This window comes from Dermochelys coriacea, chromosome 5, assembly GCF_009764565.3.
Source record: "Dermochelys coriacea isolate rDerCor1 chromosome 5, rDerCor1.pri.v4, whole genome shotgun sequence".
NCBI lineage: Eukaryota > Metazoa > Chordata > Testudines > Dermochelyidae > Dermochelys > Dermochelys coriacea.
Window position 1 is genome coordinate 16,793,272 of NC_050072.1, and position 25,242 is coordinate 16,818,513.

At 45.0% G+C, this 25,242-nt stretch overlaps 1 protein-coding gene across 1 annotated transcript in view; it reads left to right on the top strand.

Annotated features, from left to right (window-relative positions):
* Positions 1 to 969: 969 nt before the first annotated feature.
* Positions 970 to 25,242, top strand: part of MAPK4 (mitogen-activated protein kinase 4) — a 155,218-nt gene continuing 130,945 nt past the window's right edge. Inside the window, exon 1 of the mRNA XM_038401152.2 lies at positions 970 to 1,143. The gene's annotated coding sequence lies outside the window, so the exon portion shown is untranslated. The remainder of the gene's footprint in view (positions 1,144 to 25,242) is intronic.

Below are 25,242 nucleotides of genomic sequence, written 5' to 3' on the forward strand. Positions count from 1 at the left end.
GCCAGGGTCTGACTCAATAAAAGGGGAGGGGAAAAGTACACTACCAGGGGCTGAGACAGCTACTGAACAGCTATGGCCAGGGAACAGAGAGTTTAGGGACTGGGATGTGGGAATTCCTGACTTCCCCAGTCCCACCCCAAAAGGGGAGGAGGATCTTGTAGTTAAAGGACAGGACTGGGAGTCAGGACAGTTGGGATCTTCCGAACTATGCCAAAGACTTCCTGTGAGACTCTGGCAAATTACCTACTCTCTCTCTCTTTCATTTCCCCCTAATCTAACCTAAAACCTCTCCAGTTGGCTAGTGGGATCCATATCCTAATAGCATCAGAGCACCTGACACCTCCAACATGGGGCTAAGGCTCCTTCCCTGTGTCCACTCATTGCCAAGTGTCTCAAGGCCCTTGACTGGAAGGCTCCATGGAGAGCAAAACCAGCTCCTGTCACCAGGTCCCCTTGGCCATTCACACTGGGGGAATCAACACCCACATCTGGCTGAGTTGGTTGTTACGGAGGCTGGGAATTTTCGGGCTTTTATTCGTCCCGGCAACCGCCGGATGCGTTATTTCCCTGGGGCGGGCGGGCTGGTGGCCCTGCCCGTGGTGCGAGGGAAGTCCAAGGAGCTGGTGTAAATGAGAGCAGAATCCGGCCTAGCCGATCCGAATAGGGTGACCAGATGTCCCGATTTTACAGGGACAGTCCCGATTTGGGGATCTTTTTCTTATATAGGCTCCTATTCCCCCCCCCGCCCCGATTTTTCACACTTGCTGCCTGGTCACCCTCGATGCGAAGGCGGGGCCCTGAAAACCCACCTCTGGTGGCTGCCCTGGAGCGGGGCCCAGGCTGGGGAAGAGCGAGCCGGGCTGCGCCGGCCGGGCGCTCGGCGCGGCGCCCGTGGGGGGGGAGCTGCAGCGGCAGCGGCAGCGGCAGGTGGCCGCCCCGTGACGGACGGGCCTGCCCTGACGTCAGGCGATGGGCGGGGCCCCGGGAGGCAGAGCGGCGGGGGGCTGAGCGGGGCAGATGTGCCGGGTTGCTCGGGCTCGCTCTGCGGACGGAGGGGCAGGGGCAGGGGCAGGGGCGAGGCGAGCCCCGTCCGAGGAGGCGCGCTCCCGGCTGGGCTCGCGGCGGGGGCTTCTCTCTCCATGGGTAAGTGCCTGGGGCAGGGATGCGCCTGCCCAGGGAGCGGAAGGCACCGGGCTGAGGGGCTGCCCCTCCCGCAGTAATGAAAGAGGCGACCACAGGCAGCCCCTCCAGCCGCGGGAGGGGGGGAATCCGCAGGAGCTCGCGCTGTTCCCCAGCGCCGGAGTGTAGCTCGCTTGCTCCGGGAGCCCTTTGAGTCTAGCCCTCTTCGGGGTTCACTGCTAGGTGGGCAGCGGACCTTGTCTGCCTTTCATGCCTCTGGCCTGGGCCCCCCCCCCCGGACAGGAGTGGAGATGGGGAGAGAGCTAAGCAAGGATGATGACTTGAGTTTCCCTGGCGGGGTGTCTACAATGCAGTGCTGTAGTCCCTCCCCTGCCCCAGGGCGAGGGTGGGGTGATGGGGCTGCTGTATTTATCACTTTGTGGGGGCAAATAGTCCAGTCGGTCCCCCCCCCCCCGCTACACTGGAGACGTGCTATCTGGCTGTGTGGACAGTGCTCTCTGTGGAGAGGTGGCGTTTCCCATTCCCCAGGGAGAAAGGACTCGGACTCCTTGGCCTGTGGGGTGCAGCGCAGGAGAGGCTGGATGGGGGGAGTGTGTGCTGGGGGCATGGCCTGGCATGTTAGGGGAGAAGGGCCCCATCATTTTCACAAGCTCTGTTTGGTCCATGGGAATCCTAAATACATTTCTCCTGTCCCTGCTCTAGTAACAAACGCTGCTGCTAACAGAAGGCAGAAAGGTAAATGGGCACCTGTACAATGTGCTGTAGTGACTAAGGGAGGTGATAACTGGTGTCTTTAAGCATGTTATCTTGCGAGAGGCATTGACTTGAGGATGGCTTTTAAAAAGCTTGTCGGGGCACCGCATCCCTCTGTTATACTCTGCTTCCAATTCTTCTGTAGGCTGTCATCCCCTTGATTCCTCTCTTCCGTAACTCAGTAGTTACTCTTGACTTACACTGCTGTAAGTGTGTAGAGAATCAGGCCTTTTGTGGTTCCTCGCATACACTAAAGAGTATGAATACTCCCGTTTGCTTGACTGGCAAATGTCTAAATGGTATTTGCATGAATGAACGGTGACTTTGTGAGTGTAGCATCACCTCAGACATTTCATTTGCAGGAGCTTTAGTACTTCGCTGGCTGTGTGGGAAAGGCTCATTTTTAGAATAACGGATGCTGAACTATGATGTAGTGTAAGTGGTTTAAGTGTTACACGGTTGCTATTATGGTTCTTAATTGCCCCAGTGAAGGACTCAGAGTGTCAGGCATCTGCACCTGAAAGCTGTTGGGTGTCAAGTATTCTCTGTACTCCTGGGAACAATCATGCACTGATGGGATAGAGGAGATGACCTACTATGACTATCTATCTATCTAATAAATTCCAGTGGTGGCTCTGGAGCAAAACATGATTATAGCTATGGCATAATTTTGGTCAATTTGGGTGTTTAAAATTAGATACCGAAATAAATTGGGTGATTTGTTTATTACAGGGCGTTACAGGTGCCTGACAGTCAGATAAGTGACCTAACCATAGTGTTGCTTGATAATACTAGGCTTAGTCTTTTACACCTCCTCCTCTTAGTTTTACACATTCAGAGACAAACGATCGGATCCTCTTAAATAAATCCTCATCGGTGACTTACAACATGGAGCTGATTTCTGCTGCTGCCCTTCATGAAAGATCCTGGCCGCTTATTAATTATTAGCAGCACTTCACACTTTCAAAGCAATGTATGAATATCAGTTAAATGACAAGATCCTTTGACAGGTCAGTATGACAAACCTCATTTATGAGGCGGGGAAGCTGTGGCTTTGGGGAGATGAAGAAGCTTGTTCAAGGCTACATGGCAAGTCATTGGCAGGGTTGGGATTAGAGCTCCTAGAACATAGTTTTTCAAACTGGAGGGCACCTCCCCACCCCAGGGGTGGCAATGAGTTTATCAGAGGGGTATGAGGACTTAATGTGAAGTAGCACATTCTCACATCCTATCTGCTTTCTCAGGAGCAGGAGATGGTGAAGACAGTGCCCCTGCCTACGGGGAGGCAATGCCAGCAGCCAACATGCAAGTGGCGGGTCCCAGGAAGAAGGGGTTGGAGCGCAAGCCCGCCCCCTGCAGTGCCTGTTACTGGCCTGGTGTGGAAGTAAGGCCCTGGAGGGGAGGGGTTGGGGAGTTAGGCCACGCCCTCCCAGAGCCTGTTACTGCCCCACCCCTCCCACTTCACACCCTGCTCCTCCTGAGCCACGGATACTGGGCTGTGGTATCAGGCAGCAGGATCTGGGCAGCAGCAGCAGAGCAGAGTCAGCAGGCTCACCCTGGTAGGCATCGTGGCTCACCATGGGGAAGGAGGGGGTGCAGCAGGCTGGGTGTAACCCTGTAGCCCACATGTTGGTTATAAGGGAAGGGAAAAGAAAACAATAAGAATGCAGAAATGCAAGATACCTATAGGTCCAGGCCTATAAGACAGAGGTGGGCAAACTATGGCCCGTGGGCCACATCCAGCCTGTGGGACCGTCCTGCCCAGCCCCTGAGCTCCCTGCCGCGGAGCCTACCCCTGGTCCTCCTGCCCCGCTGTCCTCCCTCCCCTGCAGTCACGCTGCCGTGCCGCCAGCGCTCTGGGCAGCGGGGCTGTGTGCTCCTGCAGGGCAGAGCTGCGGCATGTCTAGCTCTGGCTGGGTGGCGCGGCTGCCAGACATGCTCTGAGCAGCATGATAAGGGGGCTAGGGCTGGGGAATTGGTTAAGGAGCAGTCGGGACAGGGAGCAGGGGGTGATTGGATCGGGCAGAGGTTCTGGGGGGGTAGGGGATGGGGAGCAGGGGGGGTTTAGATAGAGGGTGGGGAGTTCTGAGGGGGGCAATCAGGGGGCAGGAAGTGGGAGTGGTCAGATGCAGGGGAGGCTGTTTGGGGACATGTGTGCCGCCTTCCCTACCTGGCCCTCCATACAGTTTTGCACCCCGATGTGGCCCTCAGGCCAAAAAGTTTGCCCACCCCGCTATAAGAACTAGTTTAAGTGTTTAGCATAAGAGTAAGCCCCTGCAGCCTTAAAGGAAGTAAGTTGCTCTATAGTGTTAGCATAAGTAAGTAAACTAGCAGAGACCTTAAATCACAAGATGACATAAGACTTTGTTTTGCTTGTTTTGCAATATTGGAAAATGCTGAAACTAAGCATAAAACTACTGACAGGTGACGGCAAGATATCTTGTGGGTAAATATCAGCAGATGCCTAACAGCAGGTAGCTATGGTAGCTAACTTTTATGTATATGCTAATGAGTTGAAACTAATTAATATACTAATCTAAAGGATAAGGGCACCCCAATGTTATGAGGTTGAGGAAGTTAAAATATGGTGAAGAAGGGAGGAGTCACTCATGAATTTGGATGATGGTCTATAAAGGATCTGTCTCAACCCTTTTAGTCCTCCCTAAGAATAGAGTGAGCATACACATGTAATGGTGCTGGACATAACTATAGGATTGTATTACTTCGTCTTACTTGTTTGGATTGTTTATTTATAGGACTAATCATAGTAATAATACAAATTCTGCCACCTCGAATGTTTTTTTCCCTGAGTGTGAGTGTCGTGGTCGCTGCTGTGTACATTGGGGCTCTCACCTGAACAGTAATTCTGATAATACTCGGCCCAGTCTTGGGACAAAAACCTACCAAATATTGGAGTGTTAATTGGGAATTTTAAATATTTTAAATGGCCCGTGTAATTGATACCTAATCAATAGATCAGGCAACATGGGAGAGTGGGAGCAAGGGAGTTTGGGGGGAGCAGAGCAGAGGGTTTGGGGGGCAGGGTCTGATTGGGGAGGGGAGAGGAGGAGGAGGAGAAAAAGAAGGGGGTTGTGCACATGGGGCATGAATCTCTGAAGGGGGGTGGTGGTGGTGCAGCAAAGAAGTTTGAGAACCTCTGTCCTAGAACTTCTGGCACCTAGTCCCATGCTTGTTTGACTAGACTGGGCCTTTTCCTAGTGTATTTGAGTAGAATTCTGAAGTCTCCACAGTACATGTATGATTTATATAGTGAGAGGGCATGTCTTTCTGGAGGCTGTGGGATGGATGTTATGAACAGAGATGTCTGAAGCAGGGTGATTTCAGATAACAGGGGGTTCAACAGTCCTTTCCTTCTTCCTGGTATTCACTCTGCATTTAACAAATCTGGAAACTCAAAACAAAATTCAGCCTAAAGTGCCAAGTTTTCAGTGGATTTTGGGTGGAAACCACTGAGCTTTGCATGGCTCCTACCCTGAAACCATTCCTGAAACCCAGGCTTGTTTGTAATGTAGCTGAGGATTAAACTGGTTGAAACTATAATAAAGAACAAAATTGTCAGACACATAGATGAACATAATTTGTTGGGGAATACTCAACATGTAAAGGGAAATCATACTTCTCCAATCTACAAGAATTCTTTGAGGAGGTCAACAAGCATGTGGACAAGGGGGATTCAGTGGATAAAGTGTATTTAGATTTTCAAAAGCGTTTGAGGTCCCTCACCAAAGGTTCTTAAGGAAAGTAAGCAGTCATGGGATAAGAGGGAAGGTTCTCTCATGGATCAGTAACTGGTTAAAAGATAGGAAATGAAGGGTAGGAATAAATGGCTAGTTTTCAGAATGGAGAGAGGTAAATAGGGGTGTCCCCCAGGAGTACTGGGACCAGTTCCATTCAACATATTCATAAATGATCTGGAAAAAGGGATAAGCAGTAAGGTGGCAAAATTTGCAGATGATACAAAACTACTCAAGATAGTTAGGTCCATGGCAGACTGTGAAGAGCTGCAAAAGGATCTCTCAAAACAGGGTGACTGGGCAACAAAGTGGCAGATGAAATTCAATGTAGACAAATGCAGAGTAATTGGAAAACATAATCCCAACTATACATATAATATGATGGGCTCTAAATTAGCTGTTACCACTCAAGAAAGAGATCTTGGAGTCATTGTGGATAGTTCTCTGAAAACATCCACACAATGTGCAGCGGCCGTCAAAAAAGCAAACAGAATGTTGGAAATCATTAAGACAGGGATAGATAATAAGATAATAAGATAATAAGAAAATATCATATTGCCTCTATATAAATCCATGGTATGCCCACATCTTGAATACCGTGTGCAGATGTGCCCGTCCCATCACAAAAAAAGATATACTGGACTTGGAAAAGGTTCAGAAAAGGGCAACAAAAATGATTAGGGGTATGGAACGGCTGCCTTATGAGGAGAGATTAGTAAGGCTGGGACTTTTCATCTTGGAAAAGAGCTGACTAAGGGGGGATATGATAGAGGTCTATAAAATCATGATTGGTGTAGAGAAAATAAATAAGGAAATGTTGTTTACTCCTTCTCAAAACATAAGAATTAGGGGCCACCAAATGAAATTAATAGGCTGCAGGTTTAAAACAAACAAACAGAAGTATTTTTTTCACACAATGCACAGTCAGCCTGTGGAACTCCTTGTTGTGAAGGCCAAGACTATAACAGGGTTCAAAAAAGAGCTAGCTAAATTCATGGGGGATAGGTCCATCAATGGCTATTAGCCAGGATGGGCAGGGATGGTGTCCCTAGCCTCAGTTTGCCAGAAGTTGGGAATGAGCAACAGGGGATGGATCACTTGATGATTACTTGTTCTGTTCATTCCCTCTGGGGGACCTGGCATTGGTCACTTTTGGAAGACAGGATACCGGGCTAGATATACCTTTGATCTGAACCGATATGGCCGTTCTTTTGAGGATTGTTGACGAGTCAGAGAGAGCCTGGTGAGCACGGCCTGCCTGTTGGGTTTGTAATAAACCCAGGTGAATTTTGTCTGGTTTCAGGTTTTGGACATTTTTCGTTATGAACATATGTCCCTCTGCACCTAAACACCTGAAGACACAATTCACTGCAATAATATAGAGTCCTAAGCCAGAAGGGCCCATTGTGAGCATGTCTGATCTCTGATATAACACAGGCCATAGAACTTCCCAAAAATATTTCCTAGAGCAGATCTTTTAGAAACACATCCAGTCTTGATTAAACCATTGACAGTGATGGAGAATCCACCACAACCCTTGTTAAATTGTTCCAATGGTTAATTACTCTCACCATTAAAAATTTGCACCTTATTTCTAATCTGAATTTATCTAGCTTCAGTTTCCAACCATTGGATTGTGTTAAACCTTTCTCTGTTTGATTGAAGAGCCCATTATTAGATATTTGTTCCTTGTATACTTATAGACTGTAATGAAATCACCCCTTAACCTTTTCTTTCTCATTAGGCTTGGAAGGATGCTAGTCGTTGGTAAGCTTAAATTTCACGTGACACGCAGCAACTGACAAAAAAAAAAATCCTTGGATAGTAGTAGGTAAGCACAGCCTCCCCCTGACCTAGTGCTTGCAGGAATCTGGTATCCTGGCCCCTCAGCTGTGCAGGAAGCCCCTTACAGCCCAGCTGCCATGCCCTCGCTCACTCATTCATCAGCCAGAAGTACTGGGGTCCATCTGCTGCTTCTGGGCCAGAGCTGTTCAGCAACGGAGTGGCCTCCCCCACAGCCAGGGACTCATCCTCCTTGTAGTGATCCCAGCATGCACCTTCCTGGCTGGGATAGGAGCACTTAGCGGGACTGGAACAGTGGCAACCAAGTAACAAAGGGCAACAGTGGCTGTTAAACAGTATTGGAACTGCATATCCGATTGATGAACACAACAGTGCTCTGGGATCGAAGTTCAAAAAGAGTATGAATGCAGTTACATTTGTGGTGTGGTCTCAATTGCACTAGTATAGTAGGGGAGGCCAAGTTTTTTGTTTTATATTAGTAATGAGTCACAAAAGGAAAACCCTAGACCAGTGGTTCCCAAACTTGTTCCACCACTTGTGCAGGGAAAGCCTGTCGGGGCGGGCCAGTGGCTGCGGTTCGTTGTCCAGGCCAATGGGAGCAGCTGGAAGTGGCGTGGGCCAAGGGATGTACTGGCTGCCACTTCCAGCAGCTCCCATTGGCCTGGAGCAGCGAACCACGGCCACTGGGAGCCACAATTAGCCGAACCTGCGGATGCGGCAAGTAAGCAAACTGGCCTGGACCGCCAAGGGCTTTCCCCGCAAAAGTGGTGGAACAAGTTTGGGAACCACTGCCTTAGAGGAATATTTTTAGTGAATAGCCTGATCTCCAATTTAAAACTGTGAATAAGTCTGGAAAGGGAGATAAGGACATTTTGTGCTGCAAAGTTGGTAAAACAGAAATCTCTGGAAAGATAAATAGTATTGCTGAACATCTAAACAGTAGATCTCATTTTATAATAAAAGAGAGTCAAGCAAAGGTAACCCAGGCTTTGATAGAATCCTATTTAGGAAGAATGAGAGAAGGAAGAAGCTGCAGATTTTCCACACAATTTGGTACGTGTATTGTGCTTTGAGCCAATTCCAATGAATACTGCTCATAAGGTTGGAGCTTTTTATTAGCTCTGCTTCACAAGTATGCACTAGCAATGTGCACTTGCCCAGAACATCAATAGCTGGAAGAAAAATACCCACCTGAAGTTTTTTGCTCACCACCAAGCTACAATAAAGGATCTTTTGAATGGTTTGGAAATTCTCTTTAGTAATTTATTAAACCCCAGAGTTTTCCAGACCGCCAGCAATTAACATCCTTGCAGTGTTCTACGGTGACAAAAATAAATCCATGAATACTACTCTATTGAAATGTTCTGTGGTTGTTTAGTGCAATGCAGGGGTCATGTCAATTTGGATTCAATTTGTGTTGTGAGAATACAGCCAAGCATGGGAATACTGTGTGTCAGTCAACAGTGACTCCACAATATACGTGCCACGCTTAGTAAAGGACTCAAAAGAAATGTATCCACATCCACTGCACATTCCATGCATTGCTTATCTTTTGCATATAGCCATTGATCATGCAATCAACCCTGATGCATTCTACAACATGAACAAATTTGTGGTACATTTTTCTAGTGAAATTTAAACACGCCAACAGGCAAGGGATCTTTTAAAGTTACCTTTCAACAATGTGAGCATGTGCCCTCTCATGTTGTGCTGTTGTGTTAGTTTTCCTGGGTCAAGGCAACAAAAATCATTCATGTGCATTGGGACAGTGTGATGGACTTTCTTATTGAAGAAGCGGTAGCATTCATCTCAAAGAAGGCAATGAAACTATATCAGGTGGTCGAGGATGATGGAAATCAGCAAGAATTGTGCTGCAAGTTACCTTGTCTTTGTGTATTTTGGGGAGGGGGGTCGGGAAGCTACAGTGTTCATTTGCAAATGGAAACAAATACACCCTTCATACATTGCCTTGATACACTGCTTACAAGTTCCTGCCGATGTGCCTTAATGCCTAAAAGAAGTGGAACTCAGGTCAGTGGGCTCCAAAAGGCAATTCCTTTAATCTGCAATGCATGCTTTCTCATCAGAATTTCAAATCAAACTGAAGACAGCCATAACCTGGAATGTACCAGACAGACTCTAAGGAGCTGGATCTCTTTTTGCGAACTGTCAAGTGTTTGATCCATTTGTCACACCTCAGATTTCTCACAACTTTAGCAGACTATGAAAATAGTCTGCATATTTTCCCTTGCAAGGCAGAAGAGTTCAAGCACAATTTTGATTTGTACATAGTGTATGAAGTGCCTTGTGATGACAGCCTAACAAAGAAGTTGAAACCCAGTCATTGCTTGTCATGTCCAGTGTGGTATTGCATGCACTTGCAGTGCCCGTAACTTCAGTGCCTATGGCAAAATCATTTAGTTTGTTCAGAAAAGTTCAAGACAGATATCACGTGCACCTCTCAAAGACCGACTTTGGCAGCTCAACATTTTGTACTACAAAAAGGATATAAGCTTAAATTTGGAGAGCTTCATGGGCAGCAGGTATAATAGGCCAGGGAGGCTCAGCCTCCTCTGGCACTGCCGTGGCCTCTGCCCCCGCCCCAATTGGGGGGTTTTGGAGGGAAGTTTTTGATTTATTATGCCCCATGCAGGTTCCGGGGTGGCTGAGGAGGCGGTATGTGCTACCACCTCTTCAGCCACCCGGAACATGCATGGGGCATAGCAAAAGCATCTTCCGGGGAAAAGAAATGCACACTTTTCTCTGGGCAGCTTGGAGTCTGGGGAGGGGAGGCATGGCCTGAGACTCTGTGCAGGGGAGCTTGGGGCTCCTCTGGCAGAGGGGAGGGGTGGGCAGAAGGGGCAGCGCCGGGGCTAGTCTCCCCGAAAGGGGGCTCCACATGCCGCCCCTGGAGAGCTTTTGAAATCTGAAAACATCTGCTGGTTCTAGCAAATAATTACTAATTCTAGTACCTGCAATAAAAGGCCCGAGATATTTTATTTATTTATTAGCTCGAACCTCCTAGCGGTGGGAACTGAAGACGTTATGGGCAAAGTTATGTGATTTTAGGCATGTTACAAATAACACTTAAACTTTTTGATTCTTCGTATCTACTGCCATTAAATAATTGTCTGCCACTCACCCCTTAATTTCCTGCAGTTGTGAAAAGTCTAATTGATAAAAATAAAAAGCTTAAAACTAGGGCTGTCGATTAATCGCAGTTAACTCATGCGATTAACTAAAAAAAATTAATCACAATCGCACTGTTAAACAATAGAATACCAACTGAAATTTATTTAATATTTTTGGATGTTTTTTTGAATTGAAAAATACTTTTATCATTTTACAGTGCAAATATTTGTAATAAAAAATAAATATAAAGGGAGCACTATACTCTTTGCATTCTGTGTTGTAATTGAAATCAAGATATTTGAAAATGTAGAAAACATCCACAAATATTTAAATAAATGGTCTTTTATTATTGTTTAACAGCACGATTAATTTTTTTAATCGCTTGACAGCCCTACTTAAAACCCATAATTTTGTGTAATTGAGGAAATTAAAATAAATAAAAAATGCTTACAATAAAAATTGATCTGAAATTATGAAGAAAAAAAGAAAAATTGGCACAACAGTCTCTAATATGCAAGTATTGCCAAAGAGGAAGAAAATAGATGGGACCCAAGGATATCTGTTGGAAGTAGGCACAGTCAGCCTAACACAGAACTTAGTGTGCCTGCACTACATAACCTGTGTCCATCTCTCATTAGAGAGACAAGGTGGATGAGGTAATCTCTCTTACTGGACCAACTTCTGAGAAAAGATAAAATATATTACCTCACCTACCTTGTCTCCTGAGACCCACATTGTTACGACACTGGAAGATATCCATTTGTCATTGTCTGTTCCTGTTTTGGTGGCAGATTGATCTGTACCATGATACTATCGCTGCCATCTTTTTCTTTTCTGCTGGGGCTATATAGTTTCCCTCATTGCTTTTTGGTTCAATCTCCTTATCAGCTTTGATCATTCTGAAGAAATGTCATTCCTGCACTCTCTGATTTTGAGTACAAACAGAAAATGTCTGAGGAGATGGGGAAACTTTTCTAACGATAAAATTCTGGTGAGCCATGGAGTCATAAGCATCACACACCTTTCATACGGAAATGTGGGCTGTTGATTTTTTGCCTTCTGCCCTCCCACGATACAGCAGCACACGACATATTGTTTTAGGACCAATCCATTGTCCTTGTACGCATGTCTATCTAATCTGTGTATCTGAAAAAACATTCCTCACTATTGGTAAAGAATTTATCCTCAAAACACCACTGCAAGAAGTGGAGGTAGCATCTTCTTCATTTTGCAGGCAGGGAACTGAGCCACAAAATGAGATATCCATGGGAGTTTATAGACAAATTGGGAACTGAACTCAGGTCTCCAGAGTCCCATTTTAGTGCCTTAATCATAAGACAATCCTCCTCCTAGGATGCTAGGTAATTGGAGTTCCTATGGAATGTCATGTTTTAATCATGCCCTCTTTATACTCTAATGACATGAATATGACTCCTCAAAGATGCAAATAGAAATTAAGACATGAGCAACAATCCCACCCCGATTCTGCTAACCTCCAGGGCCACAGTGATAGATACACCTGACTATTGGACTTTATAGGTAGAGGCTGAGGTCCAAGGACTTGCACAAAAGCCACAGCTGAAAATGAAATAAGCTTCTCAGTATATGGGACTGTGATGTTCAAGGCTGGGTATGGTTCGGGGCTTTTTTCATTAAGGCAGTCACTGCTTCGTTGCACTGCCATATGAAGTGGCAACATATGAGACCATGTGACATCAATCAGCACTCTCCAGCTGTTCTTTAGATTCCTCACTTCTTCCACATCTAATCTTTTGCCAATTTCTCATTTATTTTAAAGATTTGCTTGGGAGAAATGGTACAGTTCCAAGGATGCTGTGAAGCTGCATGTTTACCAGACAAACGAGAAAATGTTTTCATCAGGCTGTTTTTGGAAGGGTTCCTCCAAATTGCTCCTCCTTCCCCATTCATTCCAGTTAGGAGTTGGACCTCCCCATTAAAAAAAATAAATGTAAAAATCCAGTTTTCCAGGTGAAACTGACAAAATCCACTGTTCCAGGCATAGGCACTGACTCTGTGGGTGCTTTGGGGCTGAAGTACCTTTGGGGGGAAAAAATATGGTGTGCTCAGCACCCACCAGTCACAGCTGGCCACCAGTCAGCTGTTTGGGGCCTGGCAGGATGCACGCAGAGGAGGACGGAGAGGAGCCAGCTGAAGGTGGGCAGGGGGGGCCTTAGGGGAGAGAGCTGAGAGTGAGCAAAAGGCAGGTGTGGGGGCACAGCAGGGGTGGAAAGAGGCAGAGCGAGGGCGGGGCCTCTGGGGAAGGGGCAGAGTGGAGGTGTGGCCTCGGGGTGGAGCGTCCACCTGGAAAAGCAAGTCAGTGTCTATAGTTCCAGGTGAAGGTCACTGATGTCATAGGGGATGAGCTGACCCAGTAACTTTCATCCCACAGATCTTTTCAATGCTATCTCTAGAGAAACCAGAGATGAGTCCTATTTGGTCATCTAGCAGAATTGTTCCCTACAGTCTGTATTTTACAGTGCTTTGTCCAGCGTAGCTTTAAAGGACTCAAAGGATGGGATTTCCACACCTTTCCTGGGAAGATGGCTGCACAGACTACTAAGAATTGTTTTCTGATATTGACCCTTTGCCATATTCCTTCAAATTGCTCCTGGTTATGTCCATTGGGACCAACTAAAATGATTCCTCTTCCCCTGCCTTCTCCTTGGTGCTTATTCGCTTCAGAGTGTCCTATGTCTATTGCTTAATCCATGGTATTTTTATAGTTTGAATGGCTGTACTAGTCTCTGGGCAGAGTACTATGCCTTCTCTGGCACTGCTGAGCCAAGATGGGCTAGATCTAGCACTGGTTTATGCTGGTTGCTGGTGCTGTAAGGTCATGTGTAGGGCCTTGAGGTGGAAAGCCCACCAGTGAGGGTTTGTGGAGGGGCCCACGCCATTGGGAAAGGAGGGATGGGCAGTGATTGGACAGGGCATGGATCCAGTGTATTCCCTCAACTGGCAGAGCTCTTATGGTGTTCCGATGCAAACTAAAGCTTCCACTCTATCAAAAATCCTGAGTGAGATCAGAGGCATCAACTCCTCCTGCCCTCCCCTCAGGTAGTTCCCTAGCCACACACAATGGCATCATTGTCCTGGTCCTGTTTTAAAGGATTACAATCTAGATTACATTTGGGTCCTGTAGGAGTACATGAGTTTCAGGTTTGGACTCCATTATAACTGTCTATGGTGTTTTGTGTTTTATTTATTTATTTAATTTATTCTTGCTCTCTTTCAATTCTAGGGCTTTGTCCAGAACAGTTTCTCTGTTTTTATTTCATGTTGTTTTGCCCAAGTATTTTGCTATCTTCACCTTCCAGGAATGCTGCTAAACTCATCTGAGTTTTTTTGTGGGAAAGAGGTGACTGTATTGGCAGTGGGTTTGTAGGCCCTAGGAAGGCACAGCTGGAGTCTTGAGTTTTGATTATCTTGTGGGCAGTATAATAACTGCAGAATGGTGTGTAGGTGGGTACCTGAAAGTCTGAATTACTTTTACTGGAGACTATAATTTTTGTCATTGTGTGGGTATTTTTTTAAAAGATATTAGTGGGCTAGGAAGGATTAGATTTTTTTTTTATTGGTAAATGTCAGTTGACATCGATTTCACCACACACACACAAAATCAGATGGCAATATATTTCCATTGATAAGAATTGAAATTTACAGCTAGGCAAAGTAAGAAAAATGCTGCTTGATAACTTATTATAATTTGATTTAAGGCTATTCACTTGGTATATTTTGGATGCGATGATAACAATTTTTATCTTAATGGTTTTAAGACTTCAACTTTTTGAATCTCAATGACCATTCATTAAATAAATTGTTTGATTTCCCCCATCCCCATAAAATTTAATGAAAATGTAAATAATTTTAAAAATGCTTAAAACCCATAATTTTGCCCAACTGTGAAAATTTAAATAGATAAGTTAGAATTTTTTAAAAATAACCATTGATGATATTCTTTGAAACTATTAAAAAAAATTGAATTTTGCCAAGTCTAGATATGAGGTGCCTACATCTTGGGATTGGTGCCCGAGAAGCCACGATAAACACACATTCTCTGTCATTGTATCTCTCTGGTTTTGTAAATAGCTTTGACATATACGGCCAAGCCCATGTAGAACCAAATTAGGTTCAGTTTGCCTCACTCCATGACCCCTCTTCTTGTTCCTCCTCTGTCTGTCAGTTTTTCTCTCATACAGTATTCTCAATGCAGTGAAACACTATCATCCAGCTCAGTGTGGTATAGAGGGTAATATTTTTAAAAAATGGCTACACCACCATATGTGGGTTGCTATTACCTTTTATTGTGATATATCCTATAACTAGAATTGGAAATATTGCAAATAGCTCTGTAAGTCAACTGCTATTACATGAGGCATATGCAGCTATATGACTGAATGGGAGGTGTCATGATTCTGTTTCTTATGCACTGTACCATCACATATGATTCTGTCTGCTGAGGGAGTGGAGAAGGCTGTTTTATAAAGGGAGCGCCCTCTCTCTCTCTCTCTCTCTCTCTCGGAAACAGTTCTGTTAGTTGTAGGTTTTATTTGTTTTGTTTTTAGTCATAAATCATTCTGACTTGAGAGTATGTGGTTTGCTCTGTTTAATGCTGCATGTGGCAAATTCCCAGCTTTTACTGACATCCACTGAAGTGAATATGATGTAAGCACATGATATAGTTTAAGTCAGCACTTAGGCACCTTCCAGTGTATTATCTATCTTAAATTTAAGTTAGACGGATGTAGCTTGAATAAATAGAAATGTTAAAAATAATCGTTTTTCTGTCCGTCTATCTAGATACTCTATGGCCCTCCTCCCCCGAGTATCTGGGTGACAAACCCTTTAGCTAGCTCGATCTTCCAATAGTGAATGCTTTGGCAATATATTATGTCCTTCACTTACCTTTTGTGGGCCTCTGTTTGCTCCTGTCTGTCCACCACTAACTACAGTCTTCAGGTGTGTCTCCCACTGCAGTAAAAAACCCACGGCTGGCCTGCTGGCTGACTCGGGCTTGTGGGGCTTGGGCCAAGGGGCTGTTTAATTGCAGTGTAGACGTTTGAGTTTAGAAGGAGCCCGGGCTCCAAGACTCTGCTAGGTGGGAGGGTCCCAGAGCTCAGGCTGCAGCCCGAACTGCAACATCTACACGGCATTAAACAGCCCCTTAGCCCGAGCCTCATGAGCCCAAGCCAGCCGTGGGTGTCTAATTGCAGCGTCGTCACACCATGTAGTATGCTTCCATTGCCACTGGCACTTGACAGCACTCGTAACAGTGGCTCAGATCCTGAAAGGTGTTTAGGTTCCTAATTCCCATTTTGAGTTAGGCGCCTAAATATCTTTCAGGATCTGGGCCAATGTCCTTGAAGTCAGTAGCCCTAGAGTTGGGTAAACTAGTTCTAACCCATCCCCTCCACCTCCCCCAGCTGTCTCCTATTTGGAGCCACAGTCCATTTTTAGAACCAAACCTTTATTTGAGGCTCCAAAATGCTTGGGTGTATCTCTCACATATCCATCTAGTTTATCATAGGTCTGTGCTATTCAGAGTTCCCTCAGGATAAGTAGCCAGAAATACCAGGCGTCTCATGAGAGAGCCTTTTCTTATGAGGTCTCCAGCTTGTTTTGGAGACCAGCGATATGGATACGTCTGAGAAGGATCCAGACTCAAATTCTCAACTCTTTGTGGTTTACTCATCATGACTAACAATGACCTAGTCCTACATGGCGTTGAGAGCCTTCTAAGAGATGCTGAACATGCTCCACTCCTGTTATCCTCAGTGGGAACTCAGCCTCTTGGAGATTGGGCCCAATGTTCTTGATAATGAAAAACAGCCTTTTGTGAAATTTCATCCCTATATACCTTTCCCTTGTCCTGATATTCAGCCTGGCTGTGAGTCAGGCCTTAAGTGGAGACTGAACTCCCAGTCATATGCCCTTCACCACTGGTCATACAACAGGAAATTGGCCTGGTCTACACTGGGGGAGTGGATCAATCTAAGACCCAACTTCAGCTATGTGAATAACATAGCTGAAGTCAACGTATTTAGAGCTACTCACCGTGGTATCTTCGCTGCAGTGGTCAACTGCTGCTCCCCCATAGACTCCACCTGCGCGGTGGAGTACAGGAGTCGACGGGAGAGTGCTTGGGATTGATTTATCACGTCTAGACTAGACACAATATATCGACCCCCGCTTGATCGATCGCTGCCCACCGATCCAGCGGGTAGTATAGACATACCCGTAATGAGTCTATCAACCAACCTCAAGCTGTTCAGTTCCCTTGGGGCATTGAAGTGCCCCTCACTGTAAGGCAGAGATCTCCCCCAATGCATTCCTATTCAAAGATATGTTTATGCAAAGGAACCTTAATGCTTAAGGAGAATATTTAAATCATTACACCACACAAGCCACTTTACCTTATTTAATGTATAAAAATAAATTGCATATTGAGCCAGAGGTGCAGACTGTAGAATCGTAGGAATCCCTTGCAAATGGCTAGAGACTCTGTGTTAAAAATATAACTGTGATCTCATTTTAACTTCCTTTTAAAAATATTTAAAACAAACAAAGAAAAGGAATTGTGACCTTGTTAAAGCAGGGAGCTAGGATTTCAGAGTTAGAATTATGGTTCTGTTCTTGTGCTGTGGGTAACTTGCATAAGGCAAAACTTCCAAACCTGGGTGCCCCAGATGAGCAACTGAAATCCATATTTAGACACCTAAATAAAAGTGCCCCGACTTTCAGAGGGGCTGAAAAGCCTTCCATTAACATTTGCAATTCAGAGTACTTTTGTTTAGGCACCTACAGTGTGCCAACTTTGGCCTTAACCTGTGTTTGTCTTAATCCCTCTTTGAAATGAGCACGCTATTTTCCTACTGCACAGGGCTGTTGTGAGGATCAGTTAATGTTTGTAAAGTGTTTTTGAGATCTCCGGATGGAAGGTATTATAGATATACAACTCACTGAGTGTGTTTGCCTGATTAAGAATGTTTGTTTCTTGGGGTGAAATTCACCTTGTGCAAATGGCCATGCTCCATTTAAGTCCTCCAAGTGTAGGGTTAAGTGGAATTTTAAGTAGGGCATAGACCTGCATGAGGCTTGAGCAGAGAAATAAATCAGGGTTATTGGCTGATGGATTGGGAGCCAAAATTGGGTCGCTCGAATGTTTCAAAGGGTCGCGTGGCAGCTCTTGTGGCTCCTGTCCCACAGGACTGGCTGGGCTTGCCTCTCTGCTCCAGGCACTGCAAACTCTGAGGTCCCAGCACCACTCAGGTTTAGCCCTGCCATCATGATGACAGGAGTCCAGGTAAGCTGAATTTGCTTTTGTGGGGCCAGGATTTCATCCAGGATCTCCAAGGAACCTTCAAGCTACATACCATAGAGAACAATCCTCCACTGGTCCCCTGGGGGAATGGATTAGATGGTTTTAAATTATTTTTTCCACCTCTAACATCAATTAATTTTAAAATGCTGTTATCTTTGGAAAGGGGAGGGTGTATTCCTACCCCCGCAAACTGCTCGTGAGCCTCCAGCAGTTCTTGTGGTTTAGAATATCCACGTGCCTCATCTTTCATATAAAAAAGCGGGGGGGGAAGGGCGGGGAAGCCCCAGCACAGGTCAGATCATGCTTGCAAGCCATATGCAAATCCAGCTCATTACTCCAGTTTAAGGTCTGCTGATTCAAGGAGGAATCTATTGGTTCTACTCACTAGTGCTGTTTTGGGAAGATCTTACGAGCTGCAGGAAAGGCGGGTTCTTTGCGAGGGAGACAACGGAAGCAGAGTTTCAGTAATAGCTTTCAACAATTAATCTCTGCTTCAGTAGTCTTTCTGGAATTGGAAGGTGCAAAGTGCCAGACTTAGCACAATTTACGTCACAGCAAGACTTTGTGTAGAGGGAAGTAGGAGTGCAAGATTCATTCAAGACTGCCACCTAAATCCCAGGTCTGGAGGGAGAGGAACACTGATCTTTTCCCAGAGAAAGTTGGCAGCTAACAGCCTGAGACCTTGAGCGGGCATTCCTGAAGCAGACCACGGGGGGGGGGTGGGCGGGTGGAGGGGGTTTAAAGGTGCAGTTGCCCTGAAACTTTGACTGTTTCTTTAATGCTTATGACAGGGTTTCAGAGTAGCAGCCATGTTAGTCTGTATCTGCAAAAAGAAGAGGAGTACACCTTAGAGACTAATGAAAGCTTATGCTCAAATAAATTTTAGTCTCTCAGATGCCACAAGTACTCCTTTTTCTTTTTAATGCTTATGACGCTGCTGACACTTTTCCTGCTTCCTGCCATTCAGGGAAGCCCCTGTGGCTTTGATTTTATTAATCTAGAGTGTACCAGCCTTAAAAAAAAACAACTTTTCCTCTTTTGTATCATTTGCTAGTATTGTAATGAACTGGTTTGTGCATGTGCACATCTGTCCTCTGCTACATGAGAAGTACTCAACTGTACATTGTAGATCATATACTGCTAATAGTTTTGGAGATGTGTCAAGAGGTGGAGCCTATATTGATAGAGCAGGAGGATCTCAGTTCTCCTGATGATGGTTCTGTTCAGTTCCGAGTGTCCATGGTGTATAGCATAGTGAAAACCATGAAGCCATGGGTGGCTATGGATTTGTTACAATAGGTAACGTCCCAACAGAGACGGGTGAAAGAAAAGATGGATTTATTTGCACCCAACAGCAATAACATCAAAAAACCAGGAATATGATAAAATAAGCCAGGAACAATAGGTACAGGAAACATAAAGCCAGTATCAGATAGTATTAAGATATAGTCTATATTTTAGATTAACTTCAGGAGAGAACAAATTCTTTCCCCCAAAGCTTCCTCACTTACAGAGAACAATTTATGTCAAAGCAATTTGATCCTACTGGCTGTTAATTGATTCACAGACCTTCCATACGAGTCTACTCTAAGGTGAATGTCACCTTACTGTGATTCTGCAAGATTTACGGATTACAAAATTTCCACTTCCACCCAGGCACTGGGAGTGCTGCTTTCTCATTGTCCAAGCCAGTCTGGGAGATGGGGAGTGGGCCTAGGCTATGCTGGGCTGTTACCAGATCACAGGAATGACAGCCCTGGGTTCTGAAGCTGAGCCCACTTGGTGGGAAGAGATTGCACAGCTACATGCTAAATATGCCTGCATTTGCAGGTGACAAAAGGCTCTGGGAACAGCAAATGAGCAAGGGCAGAGGGAAGAATGGAACAGATGGAAGTGGGAGAGGAATTACAGAGCAAAAGCCAACAGCGTGATCAATCTTTTATCACATTAAAGATGGGTAAAAAATGGTAATCAGAATGACAGAACTTCAAATCAGGGGCGTCACCTAATTAAACTGCTGCTCTCAGTATTTATTGCTGGTGGATGTGAATTCCATAAAACTTCTCAGTAGTTTGAACACTTTTCCCTTGCTGCAAATCCCTCTCCCAACAGAGCCTCAGAGTCTAATCAAGTCATAGACTGCTGTTAACCCCAGAAGAAGCCTTTCCTGTTTTCATACTTATGTGGAGATACAACTGCCCAGTGAAATTGAGTGAAGAAAATGTTGAGTGCAGGATGGAAAACAAAAGAACTCTGTTTTCTCCTCTGAACTAACTTTGCCCATGTAGCTCTTAGCAGTCCTGGAAACCTGAACTGCCTGTGATAGCAGCAGCAGCCTGCTGAAGCAACCAAGGGACAGATATGAATTTTGTGTTGTTAATTAGTATATTTCAATAGTTTATCATGCAAGAACAACAAATTCGGGGGGTGGGGGGGCAGCGGGAGGGAGAAATCCTGTAATGACTTTGGAGACGCTTACACTTTGGAGTCCAGTGTTTCATGACTTGCCAGAGCAGTGAAACATTTTGTCCACAAAATATCTTACCGGTTCTAAGTATCGGAGAGGTAGCTATGTTAGTCTGTATCCACAAAAACAACAAGGAGTTAATTTGGGCTTGAATAGGGACTGGCTCACTGCAAAAGCAATTTTCCCTCTCTTCGTATCTTCACCTCCTCTTCATTTATTAGGAGTGGACCACATCCAACCTGACTGAATTGGCCTTGTCAGCACTGGTTCTTCACTTGTAAGGTAACTCCCTTCTCTTCATGTGCCAGTATATTTATGCCCGTATCTGTAATTTTCTCTCCATGCATCTGAAGAAGTGGGTTTTTTACCCACGTAAACTTATGCACACATAAATCTATTAGTCTTTAAGGTGCCATCAGTCTCCTCGTTTTTACCGGTTTTGAGACTTTTCTAAATGCTGATTCTTCACAAACCATTTGAGAAGGGAGCTTTTGATATGTGAGTGCCAGTAGCAACAAGCAAATTCATTGGCACTCAGCCACCAGCACCACCCACACACCTGCTGCAGCCTCAACCTCCTTCAGTGCATTGCAGGACCACTTGCCAGCATCCAGGGACAACTCTCAAAGCATGTGTTTGCCTGCACTGGGGAGGAGTTATGTGCACTAGACTGGTGCTTGCAGCATAGTGTAATATATTGGTTTAGGAATTTATATTGTCTTCCTCTTGTGGGTGGCCTGAGCAACTATAATGGCCTATTACTTCTTCTACGCTAAAGGAGCTCTCTTGACTCAGAGTCTAAAGGCTTGTGGGTTTGGTAGTTAAGATCTGAGTACTATCACTGCTGATGGCTGTGGTGTCTGCATGTACAGCTGTGGATCATCCCAGTAGTGTTCTGCCCCAAACACATGCGATCCAGTGGATAGCCGAGATAGCAATTCACTGTTCAAGCATTCTGTTGTCTTTGCTCTTTACATAACATTAATAATATGAGGAAACCACATGGACCCAGTTGGATTCCAAATACCCACCTTTATTAACCATACGCAAGGCCTAGCTACATATGTAAACTGCTGCTCTAAAAGGGTTCTAGTGGCTACTGCAGCAGAAGATAAGGAGGCCCACTAGAAGGCTGCTAACTATTTAAAGAGCTTTTACCCAATTCCTATACACTACACACCTCTAATTTATACAACATCGTCATACCAACCTGACAAGAAGGCTGAAGAACAAAGAGATGGTGACAGGTTAAGTGACTTAGAATCTGCATTTGCAGTATTGTTGTAGCCATGTTGGTCCCAACATATGGGAGAGAGAAGGTGGGTGAGGTAATATCTTTTATTGGACCAACTTCTGGTGGTGAAAAAAACAAGCTTTTAAGCTACACAGAGCTCTTCTTCAGGTCTGGAAGCAGTGTATCTGAGCTAAATACAAGGTGGGGACAGAATGTTAAGCAGAAGGGGTAATGCATGTTAGAGAGGTCACTTGAAATGAAGTGGGCAATTGGAGGTTTGATTGTTAAGCAGGGTTTGAAGTGGATAATTAAGGGTAGCAGGCAGTGTGGTGTGTTACAAATTGTAGTAATGAACTATACAGTCAGTGTCCTGGTTAAGCCAATGGTTTTTTGGTGTCTACCAGAATTATGAATTTAAGTTTCCTAGTTCTCGCCTCCCACCCCACATTGGACCCCCATCTGAGGCATCATCAAACAATTATCACCCATATTTGGGTGGGGGGGACCACATCCTGAAAGAAATCTTTCCCAAATGCCCACTTCTGGCCTTCAAACACCACCCCACCCCAACCTCACCAAACTCATCCTCAGAAGCAATACCAGGACATACCAACTCAAAACAGCACCAGGCCCTGTCGGAATAACAGAGATGCAAAACCTGCAGCTATATCTCCACTGCTACGATGATCAAAACGCCCTACAGCACACCTTTCAAGATCCCATGGGTCTACACCTGCTTATCACAGCATATGGTGTACCTCATCCATTGCACCTAATACCCCAATAACTGTCTGGGTGAAACCAGACAATCATTACACTCTTGAATGAACTCTCACAGAAAAATGATAGACATCATATCACCTAAAAAGAAAAGGAGTACTTGTGGCACCTTAGAGACTAACAAATTTATTAGAGCATAAGCTTTCATCTGATGAAGTGAGCTGTAGCTCACGAAAGCTTATGCTCTAATAAATTTGTTAGTCTCTACGGTGTCACAAGTACTCCTTTTCTTTTTGCGAATACAGACTAACACGGCTGCTACTCTGAAACCTATCATATCACCTGTGAGTGAAACTTCTCATAAAACGTTCACACCATTATCCATATCTGATCTTTCAATACTTATCCTCAAACTCTTTCCAAAGGTGAGCCTGGGAACTTGAACCCTTTATGTGTAACAAATCTAACCCGCAATTGTCCACTTCATATCAACTGACTGCCTCCAACATACATTACGCCTTCTGCTTAACAGTCTGTCCCAATTTGTATTGAGCTCAGACATTCTGCTTCCTTCACCATACCTGAAGAAGAGCTCTGTGTGGTTTGAAAACCTTCCACCACCAGAAGTTGGTCCAATAAAAGATACTTCCTCATTTTCCTTGTCTCTACTGTATGATAAATGCTAGCTCATTAGCAAAATGCAAATGCCATGAAGACCACTCTGCTAAACTTTGTCACGATAGCAGAGATGAATGTGCATCAGCAGTGTTAATCAAATTGGTAGGAATGTTCACAGTGCTTGAAAGTCCTCATTATATATGTATCAATAAAGTGCAAAGATGATTCCACACTCAGGAAAGGCTTAAGGTCTTTGTCTCATTAAATCATTAGAAATGCCACGATGCTTATGTGAAAAAGAGGTTTTAATGATTTAAAAAAAAAAACTTGAAAGGTAGTCAGTCTGCTCTTCAAATGAAGTGGGGTGGGCTGAACCCAATTTAAAAAGAGGGAAGACTTTTAAAGTAAATGACGCTTTGTAATGCTTGCAACATCTTTTCATTATCCAAAAATGTCATATTTTTTGCTAATTTCAGAGGCAGTACAGAGATTCATGCAGGGAAAGAGCAGCCAGGGGAAAAAAATCTGAGCTTGAAGTTTGAAAAATTTGGCTTTTTTCCCCTTTTGAATAATATGGGCTATTTTAGCTTATTTTATCTAAATTAAGTGTTTAACAGACTGAAGGGGGAAAAGCAGCCCGTAAACTGAAATCAAGGACATTTGTCTGTTATTGCATAGAGCACCAATCCCTGTGTATTAAGGCTGTTTGCTCTCTATAGAGGTTTGCAGGTGGTCTATTCGAGTGCTTAGGGTTTGAGCCTGGAAGTCTGGATTTCCCATCCCTGGGTTCTGCTTCTGGCTCTGTTGCTCCTTCAATGTGACGTTGAACAGTGCTCCTATGTACGGATCTATGAAACTCCTCTTAGCTAAACCCCCCAGTATCTGAGTCTAGGGTTATGTCCTGTAATGTGCAGGGGTGCTGGAACAATTTGTTTAGTGCGGGTGGTGAGAGCTGTTGAACTACAATGTAAACCCTGTATATGATGGAAACCTCTTGAAGCCAGAGGGTGCAGCAGCATCCCCAATTCCCCTAGTTCCAGCACCTATAGTAATGTGCATCGATTACATGGAAAAATTTATCCTCTGTCTGAGCCTCTTAATAGTAACAAATGCATGGAATTTATTGTGATAAAGAAAAGCAGGTTTCCTTTGCCATAATACCTACTCTGCAGCCTTCCTTGATCCCTGTAATGTACTGTGAGATCTGCAGATGAAAGGTGGTGTGGAAATCCAAGGTATCCTTATAAAATAATAGTAAAGACACAGACTCTCTCAGAGAGAGAGAGAGAGAGAGAGAGAGAGAGAGAGAGAGAGAGAGTGTGAGTTATGTGTGTGTGAATCTTCAACTTGGATTTTATAAAGCAAACAACTAAGCTAGGTTTTCTTGGCAAGATTCCTCTGCCAGCAATGGATATGCCACCTCCCACTGGGGCCAGAGGTTGAAGAGATTATGCCTGCCTTAATTGCTCCTTTCAGATCGCCGTGTTATTACTGTACATTGAGGCAGCAGGGATACTATTAAGCTGTATTCAGCTAAATATAAAACATTTGCAGGTCAAATCCTCCGCTGCTGTAAATGGGGAAAAACTCCACTGACGTCAGTGGAGCTGCTGCCCTTTACACCAGCTGAGGAGCTGGTCCAGTATCTACAGCGTCTAATAAAAAATTAAAAGCAATTAAAAACAACACAAACTTAGACCACACCAGAATTCTGACTTCAGGCTGCTGTCATTCCCACCCCGCTCTGATGTACCTGGCTGACAAAGGGAGCAGGGTTGCTCGCTGTTCAGAGAATCCCCTTAGAGAGGACCATATCTGCTGCAATAACCAGGGCTCTGGTGACACACCAGTTCCTTGCTTCTGTGAATTGCCGTCTGGTCCTTTTGAGGTATACGCTCTTCCCCTGTTTGCGTCCTTTGCAGTGAGACCAAGCCTGTGCGGTGAACTATTGTGGTCTCTGTTATCAGAGAACTTTCTGCAGAAGATGTGCTGCAGTGCAACTTGCTGAGGGCCTTTGGAGAACAACAGCCCCTTTGTGGGATGAGTGGGTCTGCAGAGGTGGGAAGGAGCCATTGTGCTAGAGGAAGGTATAGTTACGCCCAGGAGCCCTGGGCAGCTATGGTTCACACTGCCATTGCTATCACCTCTCCCAGGGTGCAGCATATGCTTCTCTACCCCATTGGGGCCACCTCTGAGAGCTGGTATGGAGGAGGGCTGGGCTGTGGGCTGTTGGCACTAGCCCATAGCTATTCCTTGAGTGCAAGGGTTGGAATTGTGT